Below are 16,191 nucleotides of genomic sequence, written 5' to 3'. Positions count from 1 at the left end.
ACAAAGGCCAGCATTGGGCTAATGAATGCAGATAAACAAGGGTAACTTTCTGCCATTGGGAAACACCCTGAGGGGCCTCCTGCAGGCACCAATATCAAATCTGGCTCAATCATTCCCTGTTGGCATTGGAGAAACTCATCCACAGAGCAATTGAAAGACTTAATATTCACTGTTAAAAAACACACTGCTCTGGATGTGACCAAAGACAAACAACTTCTATAGACACAACAAAAAGTTTAGGAGAGACCAGAAAAGAAGTACTGTGGCAAACTGTTATAAATGGTGAGAGACCAAAGCTAAAAATACATGTAAATGGCAGCAAAATTGAGGGTTTGGTAGAAACAGGTGTAGATGTAACAATAACTTGACCAAAATTTTGTCATCCAAATTGTCCTTTTCAGGTAAATGTTCAACTTCTAGGAATTGGAACTTTATCTCAGGTAAAACAAAGTGCAAGATGGGTCAGGTGTATAGGGCCAGAAAGACAGACATGAAAATTAAAACTGTATGTGGCTAACATAGCAATGAATTTATGGGGACATGATTTGTTGCAGTAATGGAAAACACAGATTAGCATTCCTCCAATCTCAGAAACAAACCATAAAATAGAGAATGCTTTTGAGAGAAATATTAAAAAGTATTATCAAGAACAGTCACAAACTGTTCAGGTTGTACCTAAAAACAGGGCACAATAGTTGCTGATCTTTCAAAAGTACCAACAGCCCTACCTTTAAAATGGCTAACTGACAAACCTGTCTGGGTAAAACAATGGTCTTTGACATCAGAAAAACTACAGGCATTAGAAAAGCTGGTATAGGAGCCGCTAAATGCTCAACATAATGAAGAATTGACCAGTCCTTGGAATTCTCCTATGTTGTTCATTAAAAAGAAATCTGGAATATAGAGAATGCTAACAGCTTTAAGAGATATTAATAAGGTGATTCAGCCAATGGTCTCTTTAAAACCTGGAATTCCCCCGCCTTCTCCATTACCTAAAGGATAGTCTATTATGGTGATTGATTTAAAGACTGCTTTTTTATTATACCTTTACAAGAACAGGACAGAGAAAAATTTGCCTTCACAGTATCTACTTATAATAATTTGGGAATTAAATTACTATAAATTAGAAGGTACCAGTGGAAAATTCTTCCACAGGGTATGTTAAACAGTCCCACCTTGACTTAATATATTGTGCACAGTCATTGGAAATAATTCATAGTTTCCTCAATCTATAATTTACCATTGTATGGATATCTTACTAGCTGATTCAGAGGCTGATGCCTTAGGAAAAAATGCTTGACAAAATAAGGAAAATTTTGCCTTGCTGGGGATTACAAATTGCTTCTAAAGAAATACAAAGAGTAGGGGGGATGGAGAGATGGCTCAGAGGTTAAGAGACTGACTGCTCTTCCAGAGGTCCTGAATTCAATTCCCAGCAACCACATGGTGGCTCACAACCACTTGTAATGAGATCTGGTGCCCTCTTCTAGCCCGCAGTCATATATGCTGTATACATAATAAATAAATAAATCTTTAAAAAAAAAAAAGAAATACAAAGAGTAGACTCTATTAATTATTTAGAATATAAAATAGGTTTACAAAAAAGTCAACCACAGAAAGTACAAATCAGGAGAGATCAATTACGAACTCTTAATGATTTTCAGAAATTGCTGGGTGATATTAAGTGTCTACAGTTCAGAAATGGATTATCAACCCAAGAGCTAAGTAATTTATTTCAAACCTTACAAAGTTATAAGGACTTAAAGATAGTCCAAGAAATTATCAGCTGAGGCTCAGAGAGAATTGGCTTTGGTAGAAAACAAACTATAGGATGCACATGTGGATCACTTGGGTCCAGAGCTTGATTATATCTGGATCATACTGATTCTATGCATTCTCCTACAGGAATTTATATGCAGAGAGAAGATAATATTTTAGAATGGATGCTTTTGACACATAAACAGAACAAAAAATTAAAGACCTATAGAAAAATGGAGAAAAGCTTTCTGAATTGATTCTGAAAAGAAAATTGAGACTTCATCAATTAATGAAAATAGACCCAGCAGAAATTGTGGTACTGTTTACTAATGCTGAATTGCCTCATTTTGGACCAAAAAAAACCTGGCAAAGAGTCTGCAGTAATTTCTTGGGTAAGATTAGAACAAATATCACCAAAGTAAGAGACATTAGTTTATAAAAAGAACTAATTGGACTCTTCCTCACACTGTTCGAGGAACACCAATTTCTGGAGCTCCTACATTCTATACTGATGCAAATAAATCAGGAAAGGCAGTTTATAAGTCAAGAAATTTAAGTAAAGTGGCTCAAAGCACTTATGACTCCATTCAAAAGTCAGAATTATATGTTATTATCATGGTATTATTAGATTTTCCAGAACCTCTTAATGTACTTATACTGACTCTTAATATGATGAACAAGTTCTTTTACATATTGAAGCCACTGAACTTATTCCAGAAGATTTAGAATTAACTTTGTTATTTATTCAATTACAATAAATAATCAGAAATAGAAATCATCCTTCCTATATAACACATATCAGATCCCATAAGGGTTTATCCTCTAGCACAAGGTAATGATGAAATTCATCATTGGTAGGAAATGTGCTAGAAGCCTCAGAATTTCAAAAGAAACACCATGTTAATATTAAAAGTTTGAAGAAAGGGTTTTTTCTATCACTTGGCAACAAGCTAAGGAAATTATAAGGAAATGTCCTACTTGTTCTTTGTATAACCAAGTCCACTACTTGCAGGAAGTACTCCAAAGTGTACTCAAAGAAATGAAATTTGGCAAATGGATGTGTTTCACTTTGCAGAGTTTGGAAAATTAAAGTATGTGCACCATACTATATATAAATATTCAGAATTTCAATGGGCAACTGCTTTGAGTTCTGAGAAGGCTGAATCTATAATAAGTTATGGCCATTATGGAAATACTTATACAAATTAAGACTGATAATGCTCCATTATATGCCTCTAGTAAAATGAAACAGGTTTTTTTTTTTTGGCATATTGCAACATAGAGTTATGTTTCAGATATACCATACAACAATCTTACAGGGCAAGCAGTTAGAGAAAGATCCAATCACACTTTAAAAGATAGTTTTAATAAACAAAAAGGGGTAACAAAGACCCCCAGAGATAGATTAAACAATGCTTTATTAACTTACTTTAAGGATATGTTGACTTCAGAATGGAAACTGGGGTAAGTGTTACATTGTGGAATAGGTTTTGCTTTTGTTTCCACATAAAAAGGAAAGCTATAGATACAACCAATATTGATAAAGATTAGATCTGAATAAGAGGGATGTCTTGATTAGGAGATGTGATAGTTCATCAAGCAGCTTAGTCATTCAACCTGCCAAGGGAAACACCCCAAAGTTAAGGTCGGGGCAGGGTTTTATTTTTATCTTTCCAGGAAAATAAAAGCAACCAATTAAAGAATCTGAAAAGCACTGACAAATAAGACATCTGAAGAAGGACAAATCATCCAGACAAAATGTCCCAAGAAAAAGGGTAAATAAAAAAAGGGTAAAATGGCATAGCACATTTCTAATAGGATAAAATCTCATAAATCTTCCCAAATGTTTGTTTCTACTGCTCTCTAAAGACATATAAGGCAGATGGTCTTTTTGTAGTCCCAATTCAATTAAAAATTAAAACTGGTTATAGAGTTGGAATATAACTCTCTTCTTCTCTAACCTCAAGCATGCTTATTAAAGGAAAATCCCAAATGTCTGTCTCATGTCAGAAGAGCCACCTAGTACAAACAGAAGAAAAACCAAAATTAGAGACTATTCTATTGTCACTAAAATCATAATCCTTTGGCTTTATTTTGATTCTCTAATTTTCTTAAAGTATAAATATTACCCTGAAAATTTTAAGATTATATATATATATATTTCAAATATACATATATATTTAAACCTTCTGTTGTGATATTAATATAGAGTACTAACTAATTCTAGAAATAAGCTTCATCTAGCTTCCTGTATGTGGTTTTGGGCTTGATTCTGAAGCAGGTAACTAGGAATTAAGTTTATATACCCCGGATGTATTTAATAGGTTGTGGTTTTAGGTTCTCTGATAACTGCTGCATATGACATTTAAAATGTTTAAGTTTTCTGCAGTGAACCGTAACCCCTCCTAACAGCAACCTTTTAAGTCTCCAAAAGGATACTGGGGCCCCACAATGATGGGGCCCCATCTGGATTGTGGCAGCGTGACTAAGCTGACAATTACTACCCAAGATCATCTTTGCACTACAAACTGCTCACAATAACTTCAAAGCAGTTAGCTAAGATGGTCCAGGCTCATAGACTGCTCCAGTCGGGACTTCAGATGAGCCCTGCCTGCACTTTCCCATCACACCAAGACTGGACAACAGCCAGCTCTCCTAGGACTTGAAAATATCCCAATTGTCTCAGGGTCCCCTAAAGATGCTGTCACCTACAGACAGCAGAAAGTAATTTTAAGAACACAATGCCCACATTCCCAAGAGGTGGGATGGGTGGTTTTTTGGTCTTTGGTGAGTTATAGATGTTTGTCATTGTTTAGGAGGGTTAGTTGCAAGTTGGTCATAGTCTGGGAGGAAACTAAGCAAAGGAGGTTAGATTCTGGGATCCCTTTCTGAAAAGAAAAAGGGAAAACACAGAAATGATATGATAAAAGGGTAGATAACTGAATCTACTTCTAAACTAAAAAAGCAACTACTAGTCTCAAATATTTTATATTGGTATGGATTTTTGTATATTGATACAAATTTAAACTTACTTTTGTTACACTGTACTATGTTTCTATGTCTTGTTTAAGGTACTGTACTTATGCAGCTCATTTAAAAATGTAAAGTTCTAGTCCTTGAAAGCTATTTAGGATAATAAAGAAATATGGCTTAGTTGTTACTCATCTATAACTTACATTCATGTTAGGTGTGTTTTCAAGGTCAACCACAGACATATTTTAAGTAGATAGATGATCTTCAAACACTTGAGAACTACAGATTATGGCATTTTAATGTTTTAATAACATAAGGCTTTTCACGACAGTGAGTTATGTCTGCTCCTGGAAGCACCAATTTACTTCAAAAGAGGATGACAGGTATCAAAGAACCACCATATGGAGTTTGCTCTCATTTGTGGCATAGTTAGCTACCAGGCAAAGAAACTGCCCTTGCCTCGACTGCTGACAGTATGCTGTCCAATTTGGACAAGCAGGACACAAAAGAAGGCAACTGCTGAACTTTGCCAAGACAAGGTAGGACAGTCTTTCAGAATTCCTGCTTCACAGAATAGTCTATCAGATATTTTAGGCCTGTAAGCTGAAGATGGATGCCCCGACATTACAGAGGAACCTGTCTAGGCAGCCAGATGTCTCTGTCATTTCTTAGTTTTGGAAGTTGCTTGCTCTGTACTTCCTGTTTACTCAGGTAATATTATATCCTTCTCAAATCTCTCATGGGGTTGAAAATTCAGCAGTTATAGTTCTCCTTAGTTATGATAGAAAATAAATTAGGTACAAACCACTGTGGAAATCAGTATGGCAATTTCTCAGAAAATTAGGAATCGATCTACCTCAAGACCCAGCCATACCACTCTTGGGCATATACCCAAGGAATGCTCAATCACACCACAAAGATACATGCTCAGCTATGTTCATAGCAGCACTATTTGTAATAGCCAGAACCTGGAAACAACCTAGATGCCGGTCAACTGAAGAACGGATTAAGAAAATGTGGTACATATATACAATGGGGTATTACTCAGCAGAGAAAAACAATGACAGCATGAAATTTGCAGGCAAATGGATGGTACTAGAAAATATAATCCTGAGTGAGGTAACCCAAACCCAGAAGGGCAAACATGGTATATACTCACTCATAAGTGGATTCTAGATATAAAGCAAAGAACAATCAGACTGCAACCCACAGAACTAGGGAGGCTATATAGCAGGGGGGACTCTAGAATGACTGTGGCTTATAATAAGTTTTGGTTTTACTCAATTACTGGGCAAGCCTCAATGAAACATTTCACTAATGGGATAAGAATTTATACTGTATCAAGCTGATAATAGAAAAATAAATCAATAAAAAATACAAATAAATACATAAATAAATTAGGTACAAAACTTTGGACTCACTAAGATAGAATAGACAATAGAGTATTTTCTCTGAATTTTCCAAATACTAATGGACTGGACATCGTGAATGTATTTCTTACTTGAAAATTGTTCTTATTATATATAGTTTTACTATGTTAGAGTTAAAACCTTTCCTTTTTATTTAGACAAAAGGGGGAAATGCTGTAGGACAATTGTTCTTACAGCCATTCCACTGTGCCGATATAAAGTCACCTTGAGTTGAAGGATGGAGTCAGCAACTGGCTGACCGGGATAGAGTTGTTGAAGAACCAAGGAGGTCTGCTAGAGAGGGACAGGAAGAGAGAGGAGTGATTTCCCAGGCCAATAGATAGGGAAAAACATGGAGAGAGGGTCAGTCAATCGACTTTCCGCTATTACTAAAACTTACCAGGTCTCTATCTCAGTATCTGACTGAGTTTATTATCCTGTAACAATTTAGGTCATCATTTCACACAAGTACTTCAAGCAAGCTTTCTCAGTAAACAAACACCCATGATACCTCAATTTACAGTTTTTCTTGTATTCTATAAGCCTATTTTGGGTAGTATTAGTTTTTAGTATTAGTATTATTTTGAAACAATGTTTCACTATATAGCCCAACGTGGCTTCAAATTCACTATGAAGTTCAGAATGGCCTGGAACTCCTAATCCTGCCTCAATATCAAACTTGCTGAGATTATGGGCATATTGCATACTGTGCTGTGCTCTCATCTTTAGAATTTTTAGTTTCTTTCCTCATCTAGTTGAAGTGGGTTTCTGTTGCTTATAATCATTCAGGTCTGCCCTAAAATAAAATCCTGAGTCTTTGAAAATAAAGAAAAACCACTAGTGGAAGCTGTGAAGGCAGTTCAGACAGTAAAGGTCTTGTCAAACAAGCATGCGACCTGGTATGGTGAAGTGTCTGTAATACAGTGCAGGGTTGGGGGGAGTGGGGAGAGAAGTAGGCAGCAAAGATGGAGGGTCCCTAGAACTTGCTGGCCAACCAGTCTAGCCAATTTGGTGAGCTCCAGCTTCATCTAGAGACTCTGTCTCAAGAAAACAAAAAACACACTCTCCCAAGAAACACTTAAGTGCAGAGAGACACCTAGCATTAACTTCTGACTTCTATGTGCATATGCACACATGCCTACACACGTGTACACACACAAATACATGCACAAGTACAGGGAAAAAAATCACTAGTGGAGCTGGAGATGGAAGGAAGCTTATACAAACCATCTAGATACAAAACAAAATATGGTAAGTCCAAGAAAACACAACACAGGCTAGGAATGCTGAAGACAGACCAAAGCAGATTATTAAAAAGTACCACTTGGCCATAAATAAGCAAGGTCAGCACAAATGTCCTGGGCAGGGTGGGGATGGGGGTGGAGGGTAGGGATGGGGGTGGAGGCTGGAGAAAGAAATCCATATATTAGGACTCATAGAGAGCAAACTAACTTGTTTTTTAATCTGTATTATTTGGATACTAGGCAGCATGGTCAAATCTGGGTTGGTTTTTAACACAAACATCAGGTAAGTACACAAACATTCAAGAAAACAAAACAAAGGGGTGATGAGCTATTTCCATTTCTTACTCAGTTCACGGCCACATATCTGGAATGAGAACAGTGCCCATAGGCTTCTATGTTTGAATACTTGGCACCTACTTGGAAATATTTGGGAAGGATTAGGAGGTGTGGCCTTGTTGGAAGAGGTTTGTCACTGGGGGCAATCTTTGAGGTTTCAAAAGATATTCCTAGGGTTGGGGATTTAGCTCAGTGGTAGAGTGCTTGCCTAGCAAGCGCAAGGCCCTGGGTTCAAGCCTCAGCTCAAAAACGAACAAAAAAAGACATTCCTAGTGCTCCCTTGCTCTCTGCCTCATAGTTGTGGATCAAGATGTAAGTTCTCAGCTGTTTCTGCCACCATGCCTTTGCTCTGTCATCATGAATTTTAACCTTGAAATAGTAGCCCAATTAAACCCTTTCTTTTACACACTGCTTTGGTCATAGTGTTTTGTCACAGCAATAGAAAAGTACCTAACACACATATCTAATCTAATGTCTTCATTCCCATGCTATAAAGACACTAAAACTCTGCCCTGATTATATGAGTGCATGTATTATTTCTTTAAATAAAGGGACTAAAGAACTATGCAGCACTCAATAGCAACTCAACAAACCAAGAGATTAGCAAACCTATAGAAGACAATTTGATAAGGAATTTAGGAGAATCAAAAGAATCAGCACAATACAGGAGAGAGAGCAGACTTTGAAGTCGGAAAGACTCGGGTTTCAAATCCAGCTTAGTCAGTTATGAGCAGTGTTGTGCGATGACAGCTTCCAATTCCTCAACTAAAAAGTAATCTCTCTGTGGATGTTATTGTTCAGATACAATGAGTTACAGCAGCAGAGAGACTGCCTTATGCAAGCAGTTACAGCCGCTGGATATGATGCCTGTAAGTCCAGCCTTAGAGGCTGAAGAAGGGGGACTGCTGCAAGCTTGAAACCAGCCTTGACTCTACAGTGAGGCCTAGAAACAAACAACCAACCAACAAAAGCAAAAACAAGAATCAAAATCCGGAAAAGGAAAGGTTATTTTGCTTATCCAGATGAACCCTAATTACATGCATCTTTAAAAGTGGAGACTCCTAGATTAACCAGAAAACACAAGAAGATTTAGAAAAACAGCACACAGCCCAGGCATGGTGGTTCACACCTTTAATCCCAGCACTAGGGAGGCTGTGAGTTCGAGGCTAGCCCAGTCTACAAGATGAGCTCTAGGACAATCTGGGCTGTTACACAGAGAAACTCTGTCTTGGAAAAACAAAATGAAATAAAACAAAAAGACAAGACACAAGAAAAAATGTGGACAACTGTATGTTACTACCTTTGTAGAGAGAGAAGAAGAATCAGAGCTCTGTCTTCTTCTTCTTCTTCTTCTTCTTCTTCTTCTTCTTCTTCTTCTTCTTCTTCTTCTTCTTTTCTCTCTCTCTCTCTCTCTCTCTCTCTCTCTCTCTCTCTCTCTCTCTCTTGTGTGTGTGTATGTGTGTGATGTATATATGGCTATGAAAAGTTGGAAAAAGCCTTCAGATGACAGCCAGCAAAGAGACAGGGATAGGAGCCCTATAACTACAACTATTGGAATTAAATTCTGCCAACAACGTGAATGAGCAAGGACTCTCCAGAACAGAACCCAGCCTTGCCAAAGGGCTGACTTTTGCCAAGACAGACATGCCATACATCTGAACTGTGGAATGCAAAGATGAATTTGTTTGAGCTGCTAATTTTCTAGTAGCTTATTATGGTAACAACGAAAATTAATATAGCCCATATCCCCCATTTACATAGAACTAATTTCTGTGTCCTTTACAATTTCTGGAAATGAAAAATAATTTGGTAAATGCCATGCTGCCTGTCCAGCAAAACCTACATATCACACATGTATCATTCATAAGATGATATAATGTGCCAGGCATCATTCTGCCTTCAAGGAGCTGGCTGCAATAACACAGCCATCAATAATTCATTTTCTCTTTCTCTCTAAATTTGGTCACAGACAACAGTCACCATCAGCTATACCTGAAGATGAGAATATTTAAGATAGCTGGGTGGTGGTGGTGCCAGCCAAGTGGATCTCTGTGAGTTTGAGTGAGATCCAGGCCAGGCACCAAAACTATATGGAGAAACCTTGTCTCGAAAAACAAAAGAGAGAGAGAGAGAGAGAGAGAGAGAGAGAGAGAGAGAGAGAGAGAGAGAGAGAGAGAGAGAGAGAGAGAGAGAGAGACAGAGAGAGAGAAAGAATATTTAAGATAATTGGGAGAAATCTAAGCTTTATCACAGCTATAAATAGCAAGACGGAGGGGTCTTGCATGGTGGTACACCCCTTTAATCCTAGCACCTGGGGAGTAGAGGCAGGTGATCTCTATGCATTTGATGCTAGCCTGATCTATACAGGAAGTCCCACGTCAGACAGGCCATAAAGTGAGACCTTGTCTCAAAAAAAAAAAAGGTAAAACTGAGGCAGGAGATGCCAAATGGAATGAAGCCAGATCACCACAGCACAGTAGACAGCCCAAGGTCTTTGTTCTACCACATGCTAAAAGTAACTCTTTCTAATCAACATAGCTTGCTTTTCTTCATAAAATAGAAACCTGATGAATGTTTTGAGGGATTAATAGATAACAGAACCAATGGTACAAGCCAGTACTTCCAGCATTCGGAGACAGAGGCAGGAGGATCTGAGATTGTGGCTGACTTATGTTACAAAACAAAGACCATAACTAAAAAGCAAAAACAAAACAAACAAATAAAAAACCTAACAACAACAACAAACCAGACTGTGCCAAGTGGTCATGCCTTGCAACCCCAGCACTCAGAAGGGGAGAGCAAGAGGATCCTTACAACATTACTCTTCCCGGCACCAAGAAACAGAGGCCTGCCTGGGCTGTGTGAAATATGTTTATAAAAAACAAACAATAACAACAACAAAACCCCCAAACAGGACCCACACACACATACAAAACCAAACCAAAACCAAAGCCAAACAAGGAGATGAGTCTGTCATCCCAGCACTGAGTAGGATGGAGAAGAATGAATCACTTGAGGCCAACTTAGGCTATATGATGAGATTCTCTCTCAATAAATAATAAGCAATAAAGTAAGATTAAAGAAAAAGTCACCCAAACCAAGGGCTAAGGATAAACAACATTGCACTGATATTACACAGAAACTATAAAAAGCATTAAAAATTCTTCCTGACAATTTACCACCTAGAAAGTGCTAAAAGCTAAGGTTTTACAAAAGTCGACATAAACGTAGTCTCGGTATTCCTTAGGAAGTATGTTTAAAAAAAAATCCACAAAACAGAGAAGTCCATCAGCAAAAAAGAATCAATTTAGAACAACTAATACAAAGGATCGCCACTGACCAGGAGAGGTATATTAAAGTAGTACTACTACTGTTAACAAACACTATTAAAAAATAAAAAGCCACTGTGGAACTAGTAAAACATCTCAAGAGAATCTGAGAAGAAACATGCAGGAACAGGAACTAAAGGGAGGTGACTTCTGGGCTGTGACAGCACAGGGAATCAAGCATCTTTTTGAGAAACATCTTTTACTTACAAGCAAAGAAGATGAAATCAAGTGAGAAGGTTTAACAGAAAATTAGAAGTCAAGATGAAATGAGGAGGCTCCATGTCTTCTGAATTAAGGACACAGCCTCTAAGACTAAGGATGAGCAGAGAAGTGAAATGGCATAAGCTTGGTGCATGGCAGTATAGTAGTAGCCCATGGGGTTTATTCAAGTAGTGATTCTTACTAACTGAAAACTTTCCCCCAAATACCCAGCGCCATGAAATACATTGATTATAACAAAACTGACAGACATGATGGAAACTTGGTGGGGGAATGGACACAGGGCAGACAACAACATGGACACTAATACTACAATATTAAAACTTAACAGATAATACAATATTAAAACTTAGAAGCTAGCATCTGGACATGGTGATATATGCCTATAATTCCAGCACTCAGGAGACTGAAGCAGGAGGACTCCCATGAGCCTGTGGCCAAAATAGGACACACAGTAACAGGCCAGCCAAGACCCTGTCTCAAAAGCAACAACAAAAACAGAAAGAGTACAGAAAAACCTCATTTTACCAATACCAACTTTCCTAATACAAGCTGAATTCTCTCCACTCCAGAAGTAACTGCTAAACACAGTGTTTAGGACCTTTTCTACTTAGGTGCACAATATATTTTAAAATGTATCTTCAAAGAGCAGAAATGCACGTACAGTTCACGTTTCTGTAACTTGCCCCGCGCATCACATTCACCTCCTAATCCAGCAGTGTACAAAGCACACACATCACACCCTTTCACCAACAGTCTGGTCTCGACTGAATCTAATGCTGGTGACCACTCCTGTGGTCACTGACTCTGTACTGTTCAGGTGGCTCTTCCTCCAGGAAGGAAGGAGGGGGAGGGAGGGAGGGAGGGAGGGAGGAAGGGAGGAAGGAAGGAAGGAAGGAAGGAAGGAAGGAAGGAAGGAAGGAAGGAAGACCTTCTTAGCCTTTTTTCCTGCTCACTAAAGAAAGGTCACGGCCCACTTGATCCCAGAAGGGCAGCTGTCAGATTCCCAGGTGTCAATGGTTTTACATGTGAATTAATGCTCTAAAATAATATTCACCAAATAAATAAGACTTTGAATTAGGGGTACAGGATCTTTAATTTCACTTTGCAATTATCTGACCTATGGTATAGTCACCAAACCCTGATGTCAAAGGAGTGTGGGGATAAATAAGGAACTCTGGGAGGAATTTATTAGAGTGGGAGCTTATTAATAAATATAGTCATGTTATGATATATTTTTTCTTCCCCCTAAGATTCCTTAATTTGGGGCCTGGAGAGATAGCTCAGTGGTTATGGGCATTTGGTGTTCTTTCAGAGATCATGGGTTCAGTTTGAAACAACCATACACAGTAGCTCACAACTCCAGTTCCAGGGGATCTGACATCCTCTTCTGGTCTCTAAAGGCAACAGGCACACACACATGCACTCACATATACCCATAAAATTTAAAGAAATTTAAAAGACTTCATAATTTCAACAGTTCAAATAATGAAATCTTGGACAAAGAAGATTCCAGTTGTGATTAGTTCTCAGCTCTCTAACCCAGGTCACCTAATGCTTCAAGTATGTACTTCTTTTGAACTACTGACATTCCCTGTTTCCTATATCACAAATCTGTCTGTGCTCATTATTTAATCTCAGTTCAAATATCACCTCCTAAATAAGGCCCTGCAGTACCTCCCTCAGGACATACAAACTTATTTACAAACTAGTGACAAGAAAAGCCTTCCCAATAAAAAAGATCACTTAAACTGAAAGCTTCAGTGGAGAAGAAGAGCAGAGGAACAGAGAAGGGGAAGGGAGGAAGAGACCACTATAATCCAACAGGAGAAGTGTGCTGTCTCTCACTCTCTTACAAATGAACAGGAGTCGGTCAGAAAACAAAGTGTTAACATCATCTAGGCAAAGAGAAAACAGAGAATTTTAGCTAGGAGTAAACACAATTGGCTCGTGCATTTGTGCATTGGACGAGGGAGCAGGAGGAACTGGTGACAAGGTTAAAAACTCAGAGATGCCAGATTTCTGAAACATGCTCTTTCTTTTGATAATCATCTACTTATATTATTAGATCAGGCTTCCTCAAAGCAAAAACACTTTCCACTTTATATGTACAGACACATTTTCTAAACGATTTCTCAGAAAGATATTACCAATAAAAACAGAAACTACATTTTAACTGCATCTGGCATTACAATAGGAAAACAACACCTTGCTCATGCAAATGTTAAAAAAGAAAACCTCATCTGTGAAAGAATCTCTGGAAAGTGAAACTACGCACAGTGGGTTCCTTTCTTTTGGGAAATCAAAGTGCGTTGACATTTCATTTTTATTGATACCTGTGTATGCACGTGAGTGGAGGTCAGAAGACAACTCGCGAGAGAAAGCTTTCTCTCCATCACGTGTGTCCCAGGTATCAAACTCAGGTCGTCAGTGATGGTGACAGCTGCCTTTACTCACTAAGTCATCTCACTGGCCTTAATCTTAATTTAGACACATACACCTCAGAGAAGAAAAGCCCAAGAATGATTATTTTACATCAAGAGCATTAGACAAGAAATTCAGTATTTTCCTTCATTCCAACACACGTTTTTCACACTATGACTTAAAAAATAAGATGGATCTAAACTGATCAAGTTAATAACATGTTTTTTAAAGGAAGAAATCACATTACACTTGTTAGTATACTCTCGATGAAATAAAATGATAGAAGAATTTGAATAAAACCAATAAGCAAAAAGGTAGCAGAATTGAGGTTAAAACTGAAATTACTATCGTACAGTAACAGAAAGAGAGTGGTCTGTTTGGCTCCTTGTTAATTTAATCAAATCCATGAGACCTACCTTTGACTAGGTCTGTCCTAAAGCACAGAGCCACACAGAACACCTTTTCTACCCTCAAGAAGTACAGAAGCAAATGCAGATGCCTACACAAATACCTATAAAATCAGTCTGGAATTCACTTCAGAAAAGATGACACAAATTGAGAAATATAATCCAGACAATAAGTAGTCACTTCTAACCAAGGTACCAGGAGAACACTGGCATATAAATGAGATCAAGATATGTTGATTATGCAGGCATTTGGAAGACCTGGGCAAGGCTTTTATCACAAGACTAACAAAATTTCACAGGGAAAGACTGTGGCAGAAGGCAGACCAAACAGAGGGAGGAGGAGGGACCACCGGAAGCTTCAAAACTAGCCACTGGGCATCACAGACAAGAGCAGGTGATGTGGTGGGAAAGAACGCTAGAAGAGCAGGCAGGTACTTTATAGTCCACTGAGGGTCAAGCTAAAAAGGTAAAGGCATGAATGAGCAGGAGTTTACCTCTTGACACAGACATTTCAGGAAAATTACACTGATGTTAAACTATACTAGCTGAACTGGAGTGTGCACAAGTGCTACTCTCCAGCCCAGTGTCAAGCAGTCAAGTGCCTGAACTAGGTCAGAACAGAATGCCAAGAAAGGAGTGCCTTCCCTTCAAATGCATAGCAACTGTTTGGGGATGGGGACAATTTCCTGAGAATGGAGCACCAGCTTGTTCTTATTTGTAGTCCCATTATTCCCTGCACATTACTACATTACTTTATTAATCCACAGTAAATTCCCAATAAAAACAAGATACCATGCAAATTCGAAACCCAATTTTTGCTACTGCTGAGACGACCAAGCGGTCAGTCATTTCTGTTTCACAAACCCAGGCATATGGTAGTTCATCTGACAGCTCCAATTTTCTTTTTTTTTTGTAAGTCAGTGGTTTTAGATCCCTCCTTTCCAGTTTACAAAATATGGCTTTATCCAGTACCTTGCAAAGAAAACGATCCAGTTTCCTTACACACACACACACACACACACACACACACACACACACACAAACCCTTTCTGAAAAACGATACAGCAGAAAGTTTTTATTTTAGGCAGCAATCCACATACTTCCAGTTACTTATACAGCCTACTACCACATCATAGGGGAACCTCAAGCTGCTTCTACATTTCCAAAGTTGTGCAAAGGGTTGTGCAACAGTCACCACTGAAATCAGACTCTGGTGTATTAATAGTTTTAACACCTGAACAAGCTTTAGGTTTATTATTAGACTCGAAGTAAGGCCCAAATCGCAGGTATTCAAAGTATTTCATAAAAAGCTTGTTTATTTGCTTGAGAAACTTATTAGGATATTTTTAATTGGGAACTGATTTTTTTTTTTTTTTTGCTTCAAATATACACGAGGTCACCCGAAAATCAGCAGTTGTGACTTGACACAACTGGGGAAAAAAAATCAGTCCTCAATCAGCATACCTGAGTATGCTCACACCCTGAGCACTGACCCGCCTTGCATTACTATCAAATAATCAAATAACCCCAGCTTACACGTGGCAAAAGTCGCCAGGGCTCTATAGTGCTTTAATGACCCTGAAAGGAATAGCCCTGCCATCAAGTCATGTGATGTGATCTGACTTATTCGGACTTGAAAGTTGAGAGTGCTTAAAAATTTTTTTGTTTGTTTTTTAAATAATTTTCTCTCAATAAGCTGCCCCACTTCAGGGTACGCCTTGCCCAGGCCTAGGCGGAAGCGTGCAGGTCGGGGAGGTGGGATCAGGCACAAAAATCCAGACCGGGGCCCGTCACGCTCCGATTCGCTCGGCTTCCCTCTCCCTCCTCGGGCCGCAGAGACAGTCAAGGCGGGGGCCCCGGGGACCGCCGCCCTGCTGTCACACTCTCCGGGACTCGCAAACGGCTGCCACGGGCCCGGCTGCAGCGGGCCCGGGCGGAGCGGGGAAGGCCCGGCCCGGCCAGGCCGCGGCCGCTCGCAGCGCCCACGTCACCAGCGCCAGCACTGCGGAAATGGAGCGGCGGCCAGGGAACCGAGGGAGGATGGGAGGAAGGGAGGCGCCGCGCCGCCCGACCCGCGCCCGCCGCCGCCGCC

General features: G+C 39.1%; 1 protein-coding gene across 1 annotated transcript in view; it reads right to left on the bottom strand.

Moving 5' to 3' along the window:
* The window catches only part of Rab2a (RAB2A, member RAS oncogene family), an 88,226-nt gene that overhangs the window by 71,704 nt on the left and 331 nt on the right, over positions 1 to 16,191 (bottom strand). The window lies entirely within an intron of this gene.

This window comes from Onychomys torridus, chromosome 2 (genome assembly GCF_903995425.1).
Source record: "Onychomys torridus chromosome 2, mOncTor1.1, whole genome shotgun sequence".
Classification (NCBI taxonomy): Eukaryota; Metazoa; Chordata; class Mammalia; order Rodentia; family Cricetidae; genus Onychomys; species Onychomys torridus.
Note: the sequence above shows the minus strand (reverse complement) of the source record. Positions and strands in the feature narration are given on the sequence as shown.